The 24,741-nt window shown below is 37.7% G+C and overlaps 1 protein-coding gene across 3 annotated transcripts in view; it reads left to right on the forward strand.

Moving 5' to 3' along the window:
• Positions 1-24,741, forward strand: part of LRBA (LPS responsive beige-like anchor protein) — a gene marked incomplete at its 5' end in the record, with an annotated part of 363,200 nt that overhangs the window by 11,765 nt on the left and 326,694 nt on the right. The gene's annotated exons all lie outside the window — the stretch shown is intronic.

A 24,741-nucleotide genomic window follows, 5' to 3' on the forward strand; every position in this document is an offset into this window, starting at 1 on the left:
ACTTTGTCTACACGGAACTGGTTCTGTTTCATCTGCAAATTCTGTTGTTAGGGCATCTGGAGGGCTGAAGCTGGGTTCTCATTCTGAAGGTGTAACAAGCTGTCCTTCTTATGAAGGGCTGATTTTTCCTTCTTTTTTAATCTCCCTGTGCTCTAAACTGGTGGGGTAATTCTGTGATCGTACAATTGTCTGTCAATACCTGTCAGGATGTACTGCAAGGTTCCACTCCTGTTAGCTAAAGTCATGGCACATCCTCTGAGGGGTACTTGCTATGTGTAAATTGCCATTTAGATGCTTGTTTTCCAATTCCTGAGATGGAGTATAGGGCAAAAAGTAAAAACCTGTTTAAAAACAAGAAAGTAACAAGTAAAATTGTCAAATGGGAACTAAACATTGGGAAACTGTCAAATGAGCTAAACTTTAGTGTTCAAAGACAATGTGGGTGTCTATTAATCACTTTGTGAATACCAAAAGAACAATATTCTTGAAGAGCCAATTTATAATTAAGATGCTGCTGTGCTATTTCTGTAGTTGCCCAATATTAAGAAAAAGGAGGTGGGAAATCTAGTTTTTAAAGCACCTAATTTGCCATGCAGGTATTTCTTTAGCTGTTTTTAACCTGTTACAGCTGTGAATGACGCTCTTCAGAAAGAAATGACCTAAAACCTGAAATGAGGTTATAGAGATTGAAGCTCTAGCAGGGATGATATTACTACAACTTGGACTCACTGGAATATGAAGCTGTGTTGTTTGGGATTTTTGTCTTGCTGTGGTTGTGACCTGTCCCATAACAGTGGGACAGACAATTGCAGACATTGCAGTCTACAGTGGTGCTTAAAGTGCTGTGATTAATCTTTTGTTTTGGTTTGGTCCTTAGTTTGTGGCTGAAGAATATTTGTAAACACTCAAGTCCTCTGATAGACTTGGGGCTGAGGTGCTACAACTCTCTATTTTTAATTTTCATCTGTTGGGGGAATGACAAACTTTCGTGTTTTGTTGGAACTCTCTATTTGTCCCTAAAGTTAGCCTTCTATTAACTGCAGTGAGAGATTAGAAGGCCTTTTCATCTTTGTGTTGAGAATCTTATTGCCAACCACTACTTTACATAGTACTGAGTTATGCAGGGGGAACTGAGCACAAAGGCTGTTCCTGGTGACTGACAGTGCAGTGAGAGGCTTGTTCCTGTAAAGGCAGGAGACAGGCTGTGTTGGGCAAACAAATTACTAAAGTAGAGTGTCCTAAAACCTGAAGTCATGCTAGAACTTGTATGATACTTGCTTGAAATCAAACCCAAAATAATGCTAGTTCTGTGGATGCAAAATGCTTCTTTTATTTTTCTTTGAAGTGAAGAATAACATGTATCAGGAAGAGTAACAATTGCTGTTTGTATTAACATGTATTGGTAGAAGTAATATTTGTTCTTGGTATTGAAAAATAATTACCAAAGAACGCATGTTGAAAATACAGAGGTGATCCTGTTTGTTAGGCCATAAAAGTGACACTGGGAATTGTTTTTCTGTTTTACCTGCTAATTCTCTGGAGTGTGCTAAAGAAGCAGCTTTGAATGGAGGAAGAAGTGAAAATTCTCAGGTTTTCAAATCTGAAGTCAGAAGTGTCTAACTGTTTGCAGCTAAAGTGTGGAGTTCTGTACATCATGTGAAGCAGATACACTGTGGACAAATCTTTAAGTTGCCCAGTTTTGTGCAGCAAATGCCAGGTGTGAAGGATGATGCCTGAGGAAGGACAGATGTGTTATAATTGGAAGTCTCTGACTTGCCTTGCCTTTGCTGCAGCTGTTGTCACTGCCATTACTGCACATGGCCAAAATCATGGTTACTGCCAGCAACCATCCCAGGTTAGAAGCAAGAGATTTTATACTCACAGTGTGGAAAACTTTTTAAACTGGTAACTGGACTAGTGTAATTTGAAAAAAATTAAGATCCCTTGTCCCCTAGGATGATGCTTTTGATTTTATGAGAATCTGGATTGTGGATTTGATGGAAAGGATTAAGGCTAGTAGGGTGATTCATGGACAGAATGGATATTAAATATTGAAATATGTAAATTGGATTTTTTCACAAATGTAGCATTTTCATATATTGTGAATAAAAGCTGTTCCTAGTTTTTGGAGTAATAGGAGGCATAAACAGAGAAATTTCCTCCTGTTTCCCTACCAGACTCCTTAAAATTCTCCCTTAAATTGGTGCATCTCTCAGGTTATTTATGACATTCTAACAAAGTCTTGGTTTTTGCATGGCTGACTTCATTCACATGTTTTTGGGTTCTAAAAATGTTACTGTGCTACAAAGCTGAAATTAGTTTTGTATTAAACACAGTGAGAAATAGGACTGGAACATAATGAGAAAAAGAAATCTAATTTTATCGCTCCTTAAATGTTGTTATCTCACAAGAGCATTCTTCTGATTACCTGGAGTCATTTAGCACCATCTGTAGTGCCATGTGTAACATAGTTAAAGTAGTATAATAGGATAAACACAGTTAAATTAAAAATGGTTGCCAAGCAAATGAGTACGTAATATTTTAGGAATTTAAGCATCTACCGTGGAGAGGGGTTTTTATCTGTAGCTTTATTTTCCATAACCCTCTCCTTCCCCCGTTGGTCCCCTCAGTGCAGAGCTTTGGTGCTGATGTAGTGCTTGCCACTGATAAGTTTTCTCAGAGAGAAGACTGTTCCTGTCTGTTTATTTTGTATTTCCTGCTCAGTCTAGAGCTGTGTTAGTGCTTTACCCTACATTTGCTGCAGCCTCTCCTCTTGGCCTGGGCTACCCACATGCAGAAAGGGACAGGAGCACTGTAATGGTTGTTTTTTACTTTAGTGGCATCATGATTTGCAGCAGTCTCCTAAATTACCTCCAAACTTTTGCAAAAAGGTCATGGCCTGTTCACGAAGCAGAGGTGGATACAGTGCTCAACTCTCTCGTTAGTTGTCATAATGGGAAATGTGTAAATCAAAAATAGAACCTTGCTTCATATGACCTTTTGATTTGGAAGGGTACTGACATTCAGCAAGATACTTGTCATTCAGCTGTGTAGTGACTGCAATGGCAATTACATTTTAAGTAATGTTGATTTCTTGTTAAAGCTTTGTTTATCTTGTTTTTGAAAAAAAGGGATCTTTGAGTGGATAGAATCACTGGAATAGCATAGTTATTGGATGTGTTTTGTTGGTGTTGCAGTCAAGTGTTCATTTGTTAGAATTTTTCTAGATGCTGAAAGCTGTTCTCTTTTCTGGCTTGTCTGGAAATTGCTTTGTACAAAGGTTACAAACTGTAACTGGCAGTATTTTGTCAGAGCATGATTGACACTAGCTTTATACTTTGATAAGGTTACAGAGAAGTGTACCTTGAATTTCTTCTTCTATAACTTTCACTTCTCTTCCTGAACATTTGCTTAAGTGTTTCACTAGTATTTGCTTGGGCTGACTGTAAATGTGTTTCACATGTCCCTTTCCTGTCTCTTGTCTCAAAATTTGCATGAGAGGAAGGAACAAAATTGAAATTTTTATATTGAAGTACTCTTCAGCTTCTGAATAATATTTGTATCACAGCAAGCCTTGTGTATTCCAGATAGGTCATTGATCAGCTGTTCTTAGGTAAAAATTTTGCCAAAGGCAGCATTGCACATAAAAGAAGGCAGGTGAATGGCAGCAAGGATGAAATAAGTTTTAGGTTCATTTTGAAAAAAGAATGGCTTCTGAAGAATTGTATTCAGTGCTGAATGTTTTGCAGAACATGTCCAATAATAAATAAAAACTGAGCAATCCCATCCCTTAGTTACACATGAAGAAAAAAAAAGTATTTTCTTCACCTTCCATCCATTGCCTCTGTGTTTTCCCCAGCGTTGGTAATTGAATAATTTTTTTCAGTATTTGAGTTTACATATATAAAAACCCCAAACAAACATGATTTTTTGAAAGTGTGTAATGCTACAATTTCACAGGATAAATGTACTTCAGTAGTGATGTCATTCTATAAAATAAGAGTGCTACAATTGTATGGCTGAATAGTCATACATGGGGCACCCATGTGCTTCCACAGACTTATTCCCTTGAAGAGGGATTAATGTGGATAAAATGTTAATCTGCTTCACTCACTGCTGCATAATTCAGTCTTAAGTAAATACTAAATAGGAAAAAGATATATCATAAATCTCAGAAGGAAAATTGAGACTTTGCTGGGTGGAAAATCCCATACTTTGCAAACATCTTAAGGGTATTACAGAAAACTTAGGGTTTATAAGTTTACTTGGATTTCCAAGACCTCATTGCTCTTACTGCAAGTGTTTGAGTAAATAGAGACAGTTTTTCTTTCTTACTCTTTGTAACTCAGCAGCTGATAGAGCTAAAATAATGCGGTGGCTGTGCCAAGACCTGTATTTGTATTTCTTGCTTCAGTTTTCAGTTACAGAAAGTGAAGTGTTCTGTAGTACAGATTGTGTGCTCATCTGTCATGGCAGTAGGAGGAGAGGAGAGGTTTACTTTGGGTTTTTATATTAACTCGGTCTGGGTAACACAATAGGGATGTTTACATTTGGAGACCAGCCTGAGTTGGGTTTCCAGGGAAGTGTATAAGGCTATTTGCAATGTACTTAGTGCATAAAGACGTAGCAATTTACAACTGAAAAGTGTTTATTTTCAGACTCTTTAAATTTAAGATAAAACCTAATGTTTTGCAGATTTTTTGTAGCTTTTTATTTAAGTTCACCTGCATATGATGCTGTCTTATTCTCTATTGTATTGTACACGTGTGGCATCTACATATACGCTTATGGATTTTTTAAAATTTGTTGTACTACATGGAAGTGTAAGAGAACTATAATATTGTTGAACAAAACCAGTTATTAGAATTCCACTGAATCAGAGTGGTCCAACTTTAGAAGTGTAGTGCTCTGTGCCATAATTGTGGTGTCTGAAATAAAAATGTAGAAGGCAGTAACAGTGGAAGTGCAAGTGTTAAAAAAGATACCAATGTTTGAGAGAAGAGCAACATTCCTCCTAAGACTCAGCTACTGAAAGGCTAATCTTGGAATAGCACTTAAAAGTTTACAGTTGCCAATAAAAGCATCCCTCGAAAGAGTGTCAAGTATAGATTATAAGACCCAGGGATCAATGTGTTAATGTGACCTCCTGCATAACATCAGCCATAAGGCCAGCTAATATTTTATGCAGTTAGTCAGCAGACTAAGTGTAATAATAAATCTTGGCAAAGTGGATTAGGGGACAGCTTAGAACAATTGCCAATAAGCCTGGAGTCATTTAGGTTTGAATGGCAGTAAGTTTAACAGTGCAAAAACTTAAAAACAGCCAAGTGTTCCTTATATGAGGTGTTCTGCTAGAGATTTGAAGATATTGGGAACAGTGTACTAAAATTAGTTCCATGGAGTCTTATAGAATGCAGATCAGCGTTGTAGACTAATTAAAAAAGCCTGGGTTTGGTATTTATTACAATACATGATGCATAAACTTTTTGATTGTAAAGGGAAGAAATTTCAATGCTCTCATGAACGCTCATCCAAAGATGATGAAATGGACTTGATACATTGGGTGGAACTTTGTGTTTGGCCCTGTAGAAATCTCTAATCTTTATTAGAAAACTCTGTAAACTTGAATAAGATGATATTTGAGTTGGTACAGACCTGCCTGAGTCAGGGACAGAAAGATATTGAAGCATCCGGGCTGTGATAATTATCTTCTGCTTCATACAAAATGTATCTTGCCCTGGTGTTAATTTTTTGATGTGAGACAGGATTCATGGGATGGAGCTGGAATATTTGTTACCAGGCAGGAAACCCTTGTTAGTTGGCAGGGCTGGTGACCAAATGTGGCTGCTTCTGTGGTGAATTTCTACAGGTGGATTGCTGCATCCTGCCATAACTAGGAGAATTATTTCAGCTGATTGAGAGTTGATACACTTGTCCTGGTAAAAGTGAACTCGGGAAAAGGCATCCTGATAGTTTTATGGAGATTCGTGTTGTGACATGACAAATTGTGTAGCAGGAATTTATAACCTATTATTCTCCTCATCGACTGGGGAGGATCTAGACTGGCAAATTTGCTGATACATGGTGAGAGTGAAACTGGCCGAGCCTCTGTGCTGGGGAGACTGTGCAGAGGTCACTGCAAGGAGTGAGTTTTGGAAGGAGGCCAAGGAAACACTGTCGGGCTTGCTAGGAAGGTTTACTGGAGTCATCCTGATCTGCATCTGAAACAGTAGATGTGGCCTGACCCTCACTCAGCTGCAGTGGATGATTGCAAAGGTGGTGCAGGCAGGTGACACAATGGCTGCAGAGCTGTGGCCTCCTCTTCCAGGTGCAGCCATGCTGTGCTAATGAACACCTTTCCCAGAGCTGGAGTGTGTTCAGGGCAAAGGAGACACAACCATGCTTCATATCTTTCAAAACATGCTGCTGCTCTAGAATTAAGTCTGGTTTTTGTAGTGGAGTTCCTCGCCTGGAGCAGCTTTGCATGTGCTGGAAGAATCTGCATTCTCTCTAATTTCTGCAGTGGTGGTTCAAATGCTGTGATTAATCTTTTGTTTTGGTTTGGTCCTTGGTTTGTTTGTTTACTGGTATCCAATAAATAAAGGCAGTAAACAAAGTTTCATTTGATGTGCAGGACTGGTAAGATTTATCACTCAAAGGAGTAAAACTGGTTTGACAGTTACTGTTACAAGATATTTTACCAATAAAGCTTACAGAAACCATAGTCAGCAAAATTCCATCAGAAATGTGCTTAGGAAAGTTAGTTGTCTATAAATTTATATTTGGTATTTAACTTCCCAATTAACTGAAGAAAGATAAAAATGTCATGAGCTACAACAGGAACTTTGTAACCTGAACTAGGAGACAAGTGAAAGGGGTTGTTCTCTCTGAGGCATTGCTGTTGCTGGGTAAAATTTCAGGCCACAGAGGAACCGTATTGTTGAATGTCAAATACTCCCAAGCAGCGTGGCCCTCAAGACTGTTTTTAAGGAGTCATGTTTTAGTCATTCTAGGATCTGCTGGAATGGATGTAAGCAATCTCTTAGAACCTCATTAATTATTGTACAGCTGAAAAGAAAGCATCCAAGTGTGTAATCATGCTTTTGAAGTTATTTTTAAAATTACGTACGTGCGTACAAGAGAAATAAGAGTTCTGTTGGTACTGCTTTTATCTTATTTTTTTAGAACTTATTTTAGAGCTCCTCTGCCACAAACTGGATTCTTTGGGATAGGTGTGGTGTAAATTTTATGTACCTAACTGCTTATAAATACTTTTTTTAGTGGCTAAATACTTCTAAAGTTCTTCCTGTGAATGTGACAATGTTCCTCTCAGATATATTTGCAGTGAATGATTTTTAGGAAAATCCTTAATTTGAGCCACATTTTTATATCTAAGCATCTGAAACTTTGAAATTATGCTTGTGTGTCATTCAATTTCAATGTATTTATTTTGGAAGGTATATTCATATACTGGAGAATTCACTTAAGTTCTTTTTTTCTGTTTCAAATCTGTTACCTGAAATGCCCATGAGATGGTGCTCATCAGTCTTGTTTCTGTGTAGGAACAGAACTGTGCATAGTTCTGACTTTCCAATAAGGATGCAGTGATTGGCATTGTTGCCTTTCTAAGAGAGAGAAAAAGAACAAAAACCAACTGCCAATACCTTGAGTTAATTGCAAAATACCCATTACCATGCTTTTTTGAAGTGTGTGTAAAACTAGTGTTGAGATCTGATTCTCTTTGGACAGATGGATTTGATGTTAGTTTACACAAACAGTAGGTTAGCACTTAGTTTTTTTGGGTAAAAATGCGTTTCTAAACAGCCAAAGGATGGGAAAGTGTTTAGACATCTCTCCTTTTTGTGCTGCTTGATTTCCTTCTTCTTTTTTTACTCTTATTTTTTTCTAAGATCTGTGAAAGTTTTCTTTATTATTCAGAAAACATTCTGCTACTAATCTACACCAGTATGTTCTGTTTTGTAATGTTTCTGGGAGAGATTGATTTGTTTGATTTGCTTTTTCCTTGAGTTATGCAGATAGCCTATAACAGAGAGAGAAGAGAGCAATGTTAGACTCCTATTAACTAAGGCAGGGAGGATCATAGAATGGTTTAGGTTGGAAAAGACTTGAAGGATCTTTTAGTTCCAAGCCCCTGCCATGGCCAGGGACACCTTTTGCTAGATCAGGCTGCTCAAATCTTCATCCAGCCTTCCTTTGAGCTGGACTGAGTGTTAGAATCTCCAGTGCTGTTTTCTGAAAGTGTACTGTATAATTTTAGTTGCAAGATGGGGAGAACAACTGCAAAATAAGAGGCAGAAATTAAGAGAGTCTTCTATTTGAAATAACGTTACAACAACAGTTGCAATAGGCTGCAGCACAGTAAAGTTGAGTTATTTTACATTCTGTTTCAGGCTGGTTTTATTGTTATTTCTAGGGTTGTGACCTGAATGGTCTGGGGAACCTGGGAGATCTGGAAGAGGACACAAGTGACAGAGATGAACTCCCAAGGAAGGAGTTGTCAATATTGATAGATGGGTAGTTGTACACCATCTAATATTGAACAAGGGTTGGTTGTAGGAGAAACGAAATGAAGTGACCAGCACCTCTGCTGTAATTGACTAAGATGACACTCAAGGAAAGTATCTGCTAAGTATCATTAGCAGAGATTACAGGCCTCTGAAAATGAGGGCAGCTTTAAACGTGATGAGTTGATCTGAGGGAGGTATTCAAAGATTGGTTCTGTACAAGGACAACCTTTGTACGGCTGCTCAAATTAAATCAGACCAAGGGGACATAGGAAAGAATCCATTTCCTCTGGAAACTTCTTTTCCAATCCAAACTCTGTGAATGGTGCTATGGTCAATGTTTCTTTTGTGTTTTTTATAGACTTTTTTCCTTTTTTTTTTTTTTCCCCTCAAATCAATGTAGCTTTGATCAAGTAAGCAACGTGAGTTATAATTGGCTGTGTGTTCAGTTCTATCAGTGATTGCTGAAAGCAGTGCTAGGACAGCATAGAATAGAAGATATGAAAGTGCTTGAGAAGAGAACCTTGACAGAAAAATAGAGACAAGACCATAAGTAAACAAAGACAAGTGTGAAACGAGAGTAAGTAAAAGAGAAGTATCTGTTGAAAAGCAGAGTTTCTTCTGGTTTTAGGAAAAAAAGAAAAAAAGAGTGAGTTCTGGCTGAATTTCCTTTAAGAAAATGGAATTACAGTCTTAATTTTGGAATGTTTAATTTCACCTGGAACAGAAGGATTTGCACATGTTCTGGAAGTGCTGAAATGAGCAGGACAAACATTTTAGAAAGAATTATCTTGGACTGCAATTTGGGATTGTTGTGTAGTAGCTACTGTAGGCTGAGAGACATGGGCAAGGAGGATTTGGAAAGTCTTTTTGGCTGATTTTTGAATTGATGATTATGGTGAAAGAAGCAGCTCTGTCATTTGTGTATTGATGCTGAGTCACCTGCGTTGGGATGGTTGGGATGGAGCACCTTTCCCACAGGGAAAGGCTGGGGCAGTTGTGGTTGTTCAGCCTGGGGAAGGCAAGGCTCTAGGGGAACCTCACTGCAGCCTTTTATTCAGTGCCTAAAGGAGCTGCAAGAGAGCTGGAGAGGGACTTCTTACACAGCTTTACTGGTAGAACAGTGGGTAATGGCTTTCAACTGAGAGAGACCGGGTTTAGATTTGATATTAGGAAGAAATTCTAATTGTGACGGTCATGAGGCACTGGAAGATGTTACTCAGAGAAATAGTGGAAGCCGCATCCCTGAAAATGTTCAAAGGCAGGTTGGATGGGGTCCTGAGTAACGTGGCTTAGCAGATGATGTCCCTGCCCACGACAGGGGGCTTGGAACTAAATGATCTTAAGAATCCCTTCCAAACCAAACCATTCTGAGATTCTGTGGTGATGTATGTGAGCAGCAATTGAAGATCAGGTAAGGTTTAAGAATGAAATGGCAAGGTAGCAACAAAGAGTTTTTTAACCCTAGCCCACACTATGCAAGAAAACCTATGTAAAAGAGATTTCAGCTCTAAGAATATTTATGGAAAAGCTGAATGAAACTAGGAGAAGAAAGTACCAGTGTATGCAGAAGAGGAAACAAGCAGAATATGATTTTTTTGTACGTATTTCTACAATACAAAAGCAGTATTTGTTTTTCCTTTTCAGACTCGAGCATTGCTCCCTTGAAACCCCTTTGTGTCCTGCAAACTTTCCCTCTTTCTGAGGAACTTGGAGAATTTGCTTCAGATTAGTCTTCTCACCATACTATTTCACTGAGATGATAGTCTGTAATTCTCCTTCTGTTTATCATCCCTTAAAAATAATTCCTTTTTTTTTTTTGTGCCTTCAGATTTTTGTTTTCTCCTTCACTTCTTTGCAGGTTTTCTTGCCTTGTTTTGGAATGTTTCATTTAACAAGAAATAATGCTGCAGTGCTTCAGGGAAGTTGCTGATAATGGAAGAAGTCAAGATAGACTACTAAATAAATCCTAGAGATTGTTGTGTTGGTGTCAGAAAAAAATAGCTCAGCTGAAAGTAGGGCCAGTATAAATGAGGAGAACGTGAGCCTACAACTCATACGACGAAAACACAAATTTTGAACCTCTGACAATTCTTAAAAGTGATGTCTGTAAGAATTGTTTCATTCCAAAAAGTGTTTTTATTTCATGGCTCAGAAAAACTCATTTCTCAACAGATGCTGGTATTTCTCACAGTGCAAATCTCACATTGAACAATTCAAAGAGAGTACGTTTTTGGAGAATTAAGTTTAAGTGCAGTTCCCCAGGAATCAGTATTTTCATTCTCAAAGGAGGGTGTAAAGAGAGCTAGAGGTCTTGTAATAATAATTCTAAGAAGACAGCAGTTATTTTTTGGAGGAAATGAATGTTTTACAGCTTGGAATACCACACAGCTTAGAAACAAGATTGTTTGTATGGGCATTTTCATACAAATGGAAAAAAGAAAAATGTGAAACAAACAAGCAAAAAACTTCTTGTATGTAATCTTCTGGGTCCATAGGCAATAAACAGGTTTTCTGAATAAATCACTCTTTATTGAGCTAATGGTACTGTCTTAAATTTGTTAAGAATAAAGCTTAAACCACAAAGTTCTGTCAGAATCAAAACACGTATTTTGCATTTGCTGTTTGTTTTATGTTAAGGAAACTGCTGTACACTGAAATGATTGCTGAAGCACTTGTGGGATTTGCTTTGCACTAAGAACTGCTTTTTCTTCTATGGTTCTATGATTTGAAACAAACAATGCATATAATACCTTGTATTTGAGATGAAAATAGGTTTTGGAGTAAGCAGTCACATCCAGTTCACCAGTTGTGGGACAGTGTTACCCCAGTTACAACGAATTGTAATTATTTTCTTAATCAACTGTTTGAAATTAATCACTACCATAGTAAAATAACTAATTTTTGAAGGCAGTATCCTGAAATTTAGTATTTTGTTATTCCTTGACACAGCAGCTCTCAGCTATTCCAAGCACCCTGCCTGCACTCAGCTGTCAGCATTAATGGGTTCTTGTCTAGACCAGCGGAGAAGGCATCAGACTTGGCTTTGACTTCAAGCCTGTTTAGTTTTTGGAGGGATCAGGTTAAGCAGGTGTCGAATATGTGATTTGGAATCTTTCACTAGCAATTAAAGTATGCTTTTCATGAGTTTAAAATGTAAATAATAATAAAAGAAATCAAATGGCAGAATTTTCTGACTGTTTAGAATACACAGAATCATTAATGTTAGAAGAGACCCTTATTAAGATCATCAAGTCCAACCATTAACCCAGCACTGCCAAGTCCACCACTAAACCATGTACTCAGGTGCCACATCTGCACATCTTTTAAATGACTCCAGGGCTGGAGACTCAACCTGTGCAGCCTGTTCCAGGGCTTTATGACCCATTTTGTGAAGTAATTTTTCCTAACACCCAATATAAACCTCCTCTGGTGCAACTTGGCAGCATTTTAATTTGTCCCATTGCTTGTTACTTGGGAGAAGGGACCAGGATGAGGATGAGGAGCAGTGGCCATAAACTCAGAAGTCCCACCTCAACACAAGGAAAAACATCTTTACACTGAGGATGGCAGAGCACTGGGACAAGCTGCCCACAGAGGTCATGGACTCTCTCTCTCTGGAGACATTCCAAATCCCACCTGGATGTGTTCCTGTGTCACCTGCCCCAGGTGACCCTGCTTTGGCAGGGGGTTGGACTGGATGATTTCCAGAGGTCCCTTCCAACCTGAACTGTTCTGTGATCCCTAGTGACTTAAAAGCCTAGGAAATGGAAGTTTCAGGAAACTTCCTTTTGCATTTATCTTGGCTTCAGGAAGAGTTTCCTGAATTCCAAAGAGCAACAGAAGTAGTACTGATGAAATGATTATTTTTTTAGTATACATTTTCTGTGCAGAAACAGAATGAGAGGAAAAACTACAGCCACTGTGAGCTGCAAACATGGTTGCAAACTTAAGGGGGGGTAGAGAAATATGAATTGAAAGAAGGTGAGATGTGAGAATGTATTGTGTTTGTGTGGGCAGGGTTTGGTAACTGGGGGGACTACAGGGGTGGAGAAGAACCCCATTCTGTCTCTTTGTGCCTCTGGGGAGAAGCAGGTAGAGCTGGGAAAGAGGAAAGGTGTTTTTAAGGTCTTATTTTACTTCTCGTTATAGTGCTCTGATTTTGGTAGTAACAAATTCAATTAATGTCTTTGAGTCTGCTTTGCCTGTGACAGATTGGTGAGTGATCTCCCTCTGTCCTTATCTCAACTTATGAACCCTTAGTGATATTTTCTCTCCCCAGTCCAGCTGTGGAGGGGAGTGATGGAGAGGCTTTGTGTGTGACTGGCATCCAGCCAGGGTCAAACCACTACCGAGAGTAACTGGTGGCCTTACACAGAAATGTGCACTCTGTAAGGACACTGGAGCTTTGGAACAGAGCCATGTGACTTAATCTATGACAAAAAAAAGACCAACATTAAAAGCTCAGTGTATAAGTAAAGTTGGTGCAATGTTAATGGTGGTTTAATCTCACCAAGTTATAGCTACCACTTTAAAGTTGTGTTTTTACTCAGAGAAGTGTGGTGAGCTGTGCAGAAGAGGGTGCGTGGACCCACCAGTGCTGCTGCTGGGGCAGGTGCTAGATAGTAATGCTCTTTGGGCTCTGTTCTCCGGGTTACACTGGAACAAAGGGTAATGGGAGGCTGAAAGGAAAAGGAAACGCCGAGATTAAAGGCTGTTGTTGTTGGTGTTAGGGTTTTTTTTCTGTTTTCCTCTTAAAGGCATACGTATCCATGAATTTCACAACATACTCCCTTATCCCACTGCAAATATCAGATACTGGTGCTGGACTTTGGCTTCACACCTTAGAGACAGAATTCATGCTGTTGATTTGGTTGTTGTCTTGAAACTTGTTTCTTGGTTTTTGTAGCAATTACTTCTTCTGTAGTTGTATTGGGAAGCCTCTTTCTTGTATAAGTAAATATTTATGTGCATGGAAAGCTGTAGGAAATGCTGTTACTTAGAGCTTGATTTGATAAACCTTGAGGAATGCATCTGTGGGTCTTCATAGTGCCAAATTTGCTTGGCAAAACTTTATTGCTAGGGATAACATGCCAGAAGAAGGAAAGAGAACAAAATAGCTCATCTGAGAGAAGCTTCACCAAATCTCTAGCTTTAAAGTTTAAATCAAGATTATTTATTTAAAGATGAAGTTAGTTTTCTGTTTATTTGTTGAGATGAAAAATATTGAAGTCCTCTCTGATTTCCAAATGTTCTTCAATCTGTAAAATCTTTGCAGCCCCAGAATATATGACTATGGTAGATGTTTTATGTTTTCTTTGGAACTTGATTAGTAAATAAATACAATTCATATAGGAGTGAGATTTTAAGAAACTAGGAGGATGGTTACTTTTTCTTTTATTATTGTAGAGCTTTATTACTTACAGGATTCGAGGGAAATTATGTTTATTAGGAACACAATGGCTATTAGCACTGAAGAAAAAAGGAAAATAATTTGGATATGTAATGAGAGAGAAGATTTTTCTGAAAAGATTATACTGTTGTTTGTTTTGATGGCATTAACCTCTCCCTTGATAATGATACTTTGTGTTCAAGTTGAGTAGCTTTTCATGGTGGCAGATGTTCTTTCCTTCACCATCTCCCTGAAGCAAGATTTATTGTTCACTTAATCACACTTTTCACAGGGAAAAGAGTGTTCTAAGAAACACCATGTCACAAACTCATACATTATTTGGATGTAGCCTTTTTCAGCTTATATGCATGATCACTTGTGGGTAATAATTTAGTTTTGATTCACAGTTTTTTTGTGGGGGACAGAGTTTAAGCATCCTTCTAAATTCTTGAATCCTTGCAAGTGTAGTAATTCCAGAAAAAGCCTTTTTGCCTTAGAAGTGCAGATATATGCGACAGTATTGATGAAAAAAGGGTCAGAACTCCATTAATGCTGCGTTTTTTTCAGAATTTTTTTGATAAATCTCTTGAATTTGATGTTCTTAAAAATTTTTTTTTTAAGTTAACAGCAGAGATCAAGCCTAGGCAAATGCTGGCTTTACTGGCTAGATGCTTGCTTCAAAATGTAATTCAATCCCATTTTATTTAATAGTTGTTACTTTCCTCCAGTCTGAACTGCAGTTGGTCGTGGGGAATGGAAGAGTCTTGCCAGGTTTGCTGAACAGTTTGTGGCAGTTGCTGCTGGTAATTTGATTGCCAAATTAAATAAACAGAATTTATTTGGATTTGTATTAATTGGGGCTGCTTTTGCCTTTTTAGGTCCAATTTTAATTGCAGCACTGGTCAGCAATTAAAATTACTTCGGTCACAGTACTGTAAACAAGAGAGTGTGTTTGTAGGTGATAATGAGAATGTCTTTGTCTTCCTTATTTCTTTGTGGTTTTGTGAGATTTTTTTCTCTTTTTTACTGTTGTGCCTGTTCCTTGGAAACAATTGGTTTCAGTCATTGGCTGTATGCTGAGAAAAGGGACAAGAGGGAAATCAAGGTGGGGTAGAGCCACAGAGTAATAGAAGTTTCTATATCAGGAGGAAAAACACCCCCAACCAACCAAAAAATTGTGTTATGGTAAATCAGGGAGGAGGGAAAACTTAAAGATGTTTTTGCAAACGTAGAAATGTAAGCCACTTGTAACAAACATTGAGTGTGAGGGTCACAATTCTGTCCTTGCTTTCAGTATTGCTTGTGGACACTGAAAGAAATAAATCAAAAAATGGTCTAGTTGTGGAGGCTTTACTGATGTATCTGTTCTCACAAAGGCACTTTTTTTTTTTCCTGGTTAGTAGAAAACTTCTGTTTAGGAATATTTCTGTACACTGGCTTCCAGTAATCCATTTTTTTTTTTGAACTTTAAATGAAGGAATTGAAGGGATAACAGAATCTGAAAAAAAAAAAAGTTATTACTTGGTAAGAATAAACAAAAAATTGTTACTTATTGTAAGCACCCTCTATTCTAGCCAGGGTTGTCTGCTTGGTTTTCCCATGTTGATCACAGCTACAGAAAATTTTAAAAAGGGCAAGAGGGCAAGCTGAGTGTTACATTTCCTATAGCATGTCATTTAGTGTTCCTTACATCCCAGCTCATCACTGTCTCTGCTGCAGCCAGGGCAGCAAACGCTGCCATTTCTGAGCAGGCAACTGTGGTGGGTGTTCTCCAGCTGTTCTGGATGGAGGCAGTGCCAGAAATGATGCAAACAGATGTGCTGGTTCTTGCTTTCTGCTGGAATTTGTAAGCTGGTGCCTTTAGTTGTGCTGAAATTCCCAGGAATTTCCGTGCAGAGCTGTGAAAGGTGATGGCAGCGGAGGAGCTACGGGGTGGGAGGTGCGTCTTCCAGTAGAAGAGGAAATGTTTAACATTGTGCTTGCTAAAGCTGATAAAACCTGCCAGAGCTTTATAAGTAAATTGATTCATCCCTTCATTTTGTGTTCTTTCTTGGCTTTTTGAGCTTTGGTTTATTTCCCTTGTAAGTTTATTTGCTGTTGGTATACAATTCCATGTTTGGAGCATCTTCTGGTTTGTCACTTCCCTTCGATTTCCTTTGTATCTTTTACCTTTCTCCTTTACTTGTAGCTGTTATTCCCTAGTTTCTACAGGCCAGCAAAACACTTTCAAACATGTTTTCTAGAACGAACTCATAATTCTGTTATTACACACTTCTGAAATAATGTACTTTGTCACTATCACAAAGTGGCTATCAAATTGAAGTCAAAAGTTGCAAAGTTCTGTGAAGAATTGTTTGTATGAGACTTGCAGGATGCAAAATTCAAATTCTGTAAGGACTGGTGGCTTTCTGCCCTCAACCCACTGTTAAATACCAGACAGGTTTTCTGATCTGGAGAAAAATATGGGGATACATTGTCTGTTCTCTGGTTTCTAGGGAAATGGTCTCCAAACCTTTTTGATTGCACAAACCATCAGTTAAAAAAAATAAATGAGGTGATCATTCACTCACAATAGATATATACTATTATTTATAAATTATATCCCTGCTGCTGTATTAATACATCATATTATAAAAAAATACAAAAATAAGAGTGAAAACGGGTTAAAGAGAAAATAAGAATTTTTTAATACTAATTTTTTTAGTAATGATTCAAAAAGTATTTTCTTTCCATGTTCCAGAGGAATGACTTGCTTGGGTGCTCATACCTCTCTCTGTATGTACTGGGAGACTCTTTGACAATTATTTGCATTCTTTCTATTTTTGTTAGCTTAGGAAGCTGCAATTTTCAGAAGCTCAAATATAGTGTGTTTTGTGCATTATTTACTTATTGTGGATATGTCTTTATATATATTTAGAAGCATTTCTGTTCAGTTTAAGTGGCATACACAAGAAAAATCCTATAATTGTTTGTATTTCTTTATAATTGGAAGGGATTTCCCTTGGCAAATTGAAATAAATATAATATTTCATAAAATCATAAGTAAAATAAATGTTTAAATGAAGCATCCTAAAATGTTTTCTTCTTGAAATATAGTGGCTGTCTTTGCAAACCAGCTTGGTTGAAAGAAAACATATATTTGGTAATATTTTACATTTAAGTAACAAAAAAGCAGCAGGCTGTTAGTTTTTTTAGATGTTGAACACTAAGTGGATTAGAAAATGTAATTTAATTGCAAGAAAGCTTGGACAGATTGCTTCAGGTTTTTGTTTGTTTGTTTGTTTTTGTTTGTTTTGTGTTTTGTTTTCTTTTGTTTTTTAGGTGTCTCTAAGTGTGTTATCAGAGTTGAAGTTTTTTTCTATCACTATCCATGGGCAGAGAAGACTCTTCTCTGGTAGTAGGAATCACTTCTCTTTGATCTTTTTAACCTTTTTAGCTGTCTAACTTCTGTGTGGATCCTTATTTTTAAGTATATGTAAACTCAGCTATATTTGCTTAGGCATGGTGTCAGTGCTGGGCAGGGTTGTTTTTTTTTTTTTTCTTATTTAACCTGTAGGCAGAAAAAAAAAATTGCTTAGAGCATAAATGTCCTGGGTGATGTAAGTGGGTGCAAGCAGGGTATTATTCCCTGTAAAGCTGTTCTGACTGTGGGGTTTGCTCGCTACTCTGGACTTGTTGATTAATGTGGTATTAGAAATGTTATCTTTTGGGCTCCTGCCTTGAGGGGTGGGATTAAGGTAGGACATTATGCAGACCTGTACGGTTTTGTGACTGGAGTGTGGGTCTCTCAGTGTACAGCAGATTGGGTTTGTTTGCTGATGGATGGCAAAAAGGTATCTTGTGTGATGAAAAAAAATAAATCTATTATTATTTCAAATAAAAACATTAGATAACTTTTAGACATGTAGCTAGGGAGGGAAGTGCTGGAATAATGAAATGTGCACTTGGTACAGTGCTTTGCTATGTATGTTTCATGTATCTGAGTTTAAATTCAGAGTAATGTAACTCCAACTCCAGCAGACTTTCTACTGGGTGTCATAAAATGACAGATTTCTGATTTTTAAAATGTCAAAACCATAAATCATTAGTTTGCTAAGATTGCACTAGCAAGCTATTAAAGAACATGGCAGTATTTACTGTAGATAAATGCAAATTTAAAAAGGTTCTCTGTATCATAGTTTAAATGATTTATTTGCTTTCAATGCACATATGAATCTGATGTGATGCAAAGATTTAGGATATTTCATTTCCTGTATGGAGCTACAAATTTGCATGTTATTAAATGATCTCTCAGAGTCATATCTTTCTTGTATGTCTTGAACAGGATCATAGGTTAAGGTACACTGAAAAAAGTTAATTAAAACAGAAGGAGAATTTAATGCTGTTAATACAGGTGCTGGAATGATGGGAATTTCAGCTGGATTTAGGTATTTTCTATGGTAATATCTATTGAAATAGATAATACAGTTCAAGCAAGGGAAACTGCCATGTGTAGCATATACACCTTTAGCCACTGTTTGCAGAGGGTTGAAATTTAGTCTTGAAATTGTTTGATTTGCAGAAAGTCAACTTGGTAATTCCTTATTCCCTCAGGGATTTGAAATAAAGCTCAGTGGTGCAGCTTCCTCAGGAGCAAAGGGCCTTTCTACCCAGTGTTGTGTGTCAGACAGAATCTGGTAGGGGATCAGTTTTATCCTGTCTCCTGTTTTCCCACCTGAACTTTTCCAATGGTTGCAGGCTTGCTAGGTGTTACCCACTGTCTGGTCAGTGCCATTGTGGGTCCCTGGGACTTGTGTTTTGTGTTCTTGACAGTCCTTTGTCTGTCAGCTGTCCCACCTCTTGATGGGGCAGTACAGATGAGGAGAAGGGAAAAATGCCTTACGTTGGGCTTGTTCAGGCACCTCGTTCCAAGATGCCTTTCATCTTTGGAATCTGTTGTTGAATTGCTGGAAGAGGAGACAGAGGCACAGTGCATGGTGGTGTCACAGAATGGCTTGGTTGGAAGAGGTCTTAAATATCATCTAGCTTGGAATGCTGTAGCTGTTTTGAGTTCAAGCATGGGGCTTTTAATTTGAGCTATTTATAATAAGATCCATTTTTGAATGGAAACCAAACTGATAAAACAAATGCAGAATCCCACCCCCCCCCCCCCCAAACCCGTTTGTTTCTGTAGGATAGAATTTAACTTTGCTAATTGTTCCACTTAAGACTGGGATTGCTCCCTTTTTAAGATACTGATTTTCAGTATTTGGTATGTACTTAAAAGATATTTAATGGCTCTTTCTAAAGTATACAAGAAGTATAAAATTTGAAATTCATAGAGCTGTTTCCCCAGCCCCCACGGTTAAAAAAACATTGTGCAGAGGTAATTCTTCTTTGCATTGCCGTGTTTTCACTGGGCTTTCAGCTGCATGCTACAAACTGAACTAATAATTTTAGTAAACTAATTTAACATAAAAATGCTTGCAATTAGAGTGAGAATACTGGATTATTAGCTAGGGTAAATAACAAATCATTGATTGTATTTTTAAATTGTTTCTGTTCCCTTCCCAACCCCCTCTTCTGATGGGAAGGAGAAAGCCGTACACCAGGTGTATTGTACCTACATGGGCAAGAATTTTGCTGTTTTGCATTTGTTATTTTCACTGAGAGAGTAATTCTCATGTATGCATAGCTAAGTGCATTTTTAAAGAAAAGTTTTAATGAACTGGTTTATGTCCCAGATGAACTGGGTAGGAGATATTTGCCAGTCTCTCCTGAGTAAATTGGGTAAGTTGTATGCCTTCTGTACCTAGCTTTTGCAGAGTTGGTGAAACTCTGGTTATATAGAAGCCAGTCCTTAAGTGTAAACTCTTCTGCTACTTGGAAGTTTTATTCTGTCTTACTTCCTTGAGATACTTCCTTGAGCTTATTTTCTTTATTGTGTTAAAGCATGCTGATAAAAGCTGATAGAAGTATGTGGAGGAGGAAGAGGATGTTGCAATGCTGAGACACTGTATAAAAAAAGTGTAATTCTGGGCTAATGGTTTCAAATACAACATTAGGTGGCAGCAGTAGACTCTTAACACCTTGTGGGTGCCTGTTGAATTCATATTCAGGCAGTTTTCCAAACGAGAGACAGACCTGAAGAAATTTTATTTTAATGCAAAGCATTTCGGTTACATTCCTTTAAAGGGAAGCAGTGAGAATGGTTTTTCCCTGAATGATCCAGCTTTGATCATAGTTAATAACAGTGTTGAACAGAATCCCACAGAAGTGTCAAGGTTAAAGTGGGTGCAATGATGTTGCGCAGTTTCACTTTTGATATGCCTGGTTTAAAATGGACTTCTCATTTGCCAGGTAAATGAAGTTGTAGACTTTGTTATGAACTTGGAAATAGGAGAGAAAGCAGCTAATTAAGGAGGTGGTCTTTTTCCTTTCCTTTCTTACAATCCTTTTTCCTTTAGAAAGTAGAGTAGATTAGTACTATTATTATTATTATTGTTATTAATATTATTATTATTATTTTTTGTGGTGTAACTGTTGGGTGGTGCTGGGGGAACTGTTGGTGTTGGATGGGGGAAATTGGTGACTTCAGCCTGAGGTATCAGCAGGAGAAGTTTGCAATTTTCTGCAAAAATTAACTCTTTGCTCTTTGATGATGTTGTTTTGGTTTGCTTGTTTTTTTGTTTGGGTTGTTTTGGATCATTTCTGGTTTTGTTTGAAAATGGGAGAAACCAAGTCCAAAATTGGAGTAAGATTCAAGAGGAATCTTCTACTTACAGAAGTGGTTGGAGCAGAATCTTTCCATCTGTGAAGGCATCACTGGTCACTTGCACATTCATGGTCTCACTTACTTTAAACTTTGAACTAAGGTGCCAAATGACCTTAAATCATCTGTGTCTTGCTGGAAGGTGTGACCTCACTTTTCATGAGAGGGTCTTCCCACTCAAGTTCTTTGTGTTTTCCCAGAGTTCTTTGTGTTTTCTCTAGTTTTTCTCATGCATTATTGTTGATACAGTAACAATATAATGAAGAAAAAAGTTGATATCCAGGCTTTTTCTGCCCCTTTCTTGCTCTCCCTATTAACCACTCTGGGCCTGAGCCCTGTTTCACTGAATTGACATTCATGCTGATGTCACATTTTGATGTACTTCTCCAAACTATCAACAGGCTTTCCTGCCAGATCTTCTTAGGACTCATATTTTAATGTTCTCACCCTCAGGTGTTGTGTTAGTGATGGAAAATAATGCATGGAAATTAGTGTGCCTGACTTAGTCTCTTTCCTGTGTTTTTCCTCTTCTGTTCTGTAGAAGCCTTTCCAAATCACAACCATCCTTTTATCACATCATGAATGTGTATCAGGGTGCTGAATTTTCCTATTTATTGTGTGCCCTTGGAATTTGACCAACTTGGAATCATCCTTGATCCTGTGAGACTCTTACCCTAAAGAGGTTTTAATTCTTATGCTTCCAATATCTTTGGCATTTATTTTTGATGATAAATAAATATCAACTAAATTCAAGGAGTTTCTGAATATGTGAAATATATTTCTGAGTATGTGAAAGAGGGCAGAGTCAGGGAGGTGGCTTATTTCTTTGGTGGAAAATAAGAATAAACATAGGCAAAGAGTACTATAAATGCTCAGCTTTGCAGGTTCTTATTAAGCATAAACTTAAAAAAATTCACTGAGATTGAACCAGCCTGTTTGACTGCATTTTTCTTTTCTTCATGGGATAGGTGTTCATACTTCTCATTTTGGACATACTCAAGAAACAATTCTGATATTACAAAATCATCATCTTGAGGAAAAGGGAGGTCACAGGTTGGTCAATAGTCCTTTATCCTGGCTTTGGGGAACAAAGCAAGTACTTGAGGTGTGGCTTATCTAACAAGCAGAAGGATGAGGAAACTATAGAAGTGAAGACTCTTCTGGAAGTTTGAGATAAAAATGAAGATCCAGACCTGTAGTTCTCTCAAGTTTAGCCAGTTTGGCTTTTCCAGGAGAAACACTGATTTGGAGTTTGGTTTCTTCTTTTTGTGTTATAGTCATTGAAATAATTTTTTCTTGGATTGTCTTGCAAGCTCTCTAAGTATTTTATATTTGTTAGTGGGAGAAATAATTTAAGTTAATAATCTAGATCATGTTCTTTCAGGGAAGTGGAGTTTATTCTGAGCTATTTTCTGCACACAGTAGTTTCGTAGATGCTCATGCAAACAGTGAACCATCTCTTTCACATCTCACATCACTTCCTTGCCAAGAAAGGTTAAGTGTGTTTAAGTTGTCTTTTTGGTTTTATTTAGAATCGTTGTACTGCTATTTCATACTAAAAATCAGTGCTATTATGTTGACTTCTCATTAGTTTAATTCTCTAAGGAGAGAAAAATACACTCTCTGCATGTGTATTCAAAAATTGCTGTATTCTCCCTATTCTCAATCAGCTAAGTGTAGAACCATTTTACTGAGAAACTTGAGCTATTGGTTTAGTTTATATATATTTTTGAAGGTGGATATAACTGGCAAAATGCAAAATTTGTGAGGATGTATTTGAATGCTGCCCTGTAAAACCATTCCTGTAAGCTTGTACTTAATTCTACATGCTGAAGAAAGAAAACGTTATGCCACCCTGTGGGTTGCCATAAAGATTGTTTATGCAGCTCAGCACAGGACTTAAAATACGTTGAATTGGAGAATTTTGAAAAATGTCCTGTGCGACACAGGAGACCAAATCATGCTAAAGTGCAAGGAAAGACTATACATCAGTTCAAAGGCTACATTATTCAAAAAAATACAACCATAAAAAAGGTAATAAGATTACATTCTCACACTTCATGGCTAGTAAGGTGCATTAAGCTGCTCAGATATTCATAACTTACTGTGACATTTGGGAAGATTACATTTTGCTGTGCACAGCCATTACTGCAGCTCAGATAATAACTAGCCAATGCATGGACCTGGATTATGATCCCTGTCATTGGAAACAAATTTGTGTTTTGAAGGTTGATCAGTTTCAAATCACCATTAGAAAGGGTTAATATGACATAGTGTGGGGGGTGTGTGTGCCTGTGTGTGTCTAATGGGTGTGCATACATATTGTACATCAGTGTACCCTGCCTTGGGTATTCTGCTTTCCCTGGCAGTGTTTTTTTGTCCTCACTTCCCTCACAGGAAGTGTTAAAATGGTAATTATTTTTTTTTTTTACCATAGCATATTATTCCTAGGATGTGCTTGCTGAAATGCTTATGTTTGCAGATGAGATTGGAAACCTAATTTGACAGCTTCCTGGATGGGTGGGTTCTGATAATAGTGTGTGTAGCCAAAAATGAAAGATTGGTGGTGTAGACTATAGGGTGAAGGTAAGGTCACCTCCAGTAGCTGTATGTGGTTTTGGTGTGATAATTGATGGTGGGCTGATAGTTAAAGCCAAATGCATAAAGAGTTGAATTTCTTGTTAAGAATTAGCAGGTGGTTTCTGGCCAGAATTTAACACTCAGCTGTTCTGTCCCTACACAGAATACAGTATTTTTTTTTCTTACCTTGATTTTAAGAAGAGAAGCTTCTTGAGGAATCCTTCAGTTTTGTAGAGGATAAATTCAGTGTGAAATGAGGTATAACACTGATTATGTATTTTGCATTTTTGAATGCTCTGTTGAGAGTTGGTGTTGGTTTTTTTTTTGTTTGTTTTTTTGGTTTTTTTTTTTTTTTTTTTTTTTTAATGGGAGAGTGTGTGTATATTTTTCTTTTAATTTATTTTGAGATAATTCTGTGTTAATTTGTTCTGCCTAGCATATCCTACAGAGCTTTCTTGAGTTAGGCCTCTGCTCCATTTTTGGAAGAGTAAAACTAAGGCTTGGAGGGTGTAATGATTTGATAGATTTGTTTGAGTTGACAGCATGAGTTGATAGAGAGAAGCTGGGAATATAACTCAAGTCACCCCATTCAGTTCTTGCTGTTTTCTGAGATTCTATGGAAGCATCTGATAGTAAATTGCATAATTATTTTTCATGACCCAGAGAAGAGAAAATGGAAAAGTGTAAATTACTGTTTAGAAATCGTTGCCACGAGACATTGTCTATTCTGTCATAAAAGCAGTAACTTTCTCTGCTTCCTGTGGTGTTTGGCACTACTGATTTATGCCCAGAAGTCCGAAGATTGCTTCTTCAAAGTGACAAGGTTTAGACACTTGAGGAAAAAAAAGTATGGTAATTTCAGTGGTTAATGAAGAGTGTGTATTCTGTTCATGGGTAAGTTGATCTTTGGATCCTGACTGGCTGAGAGAAGCTGTTGGAACTAGTATGGAAGCAAGTTAGTGTGTGGATTTTGGGGCAGTTTTGACATGGTGTGACTTCAGCAGGTGACAGCACTGAAACTCTTGATGGCCAAAGCCTGTGAAAGGAACACCACATAGGACAGAAATAATGACACAAACTTGCTGAAATCAGAACAAGCTGACATATTTCTGGTCATGAGTCCATTTTGATAATTTGAGTCAATGCTATCTGAATTCCCGTTTGTGTGCTGGCATATAATGGGTATTTTGGTAAGCATGGCACACTTGTAAGGTTAATACAGCGCTAAAGTCCAAGAGAACTTTAAAGACTGGATGGAGGGAGTTGGTATAAAGAAGTTAACTTAGTATAATGCATTTTACCTTCAGCTGGAATTTTTGTTTTATTAAGAATGCAGGCGAGAGCGGAGCAGGTTATTTCCTTCTCCCCTCCACCTCCTCTGCACAGGGATATGTGGCTGGTTATTCAGTCTATGTTCAAACAAAAGTTCCCTCTAGGAGACCTGAAATATTATAGGATTTAGTAGCCAAATCACAGCCAAAGGCTTGGAACAG

This window comes from Zosterops lateralis, assembly GCF_965231275.1.
Source record: "Zosterops lateralis genome assembly, chromosome: 5".
Classification (NCBI taxonomy): domain Eukaryota; kingdom Metazoa; phylum Chordata; class Aves; order Passeriformes; family Zosteropidae; genus Zosterops; species Zosterops lateralis.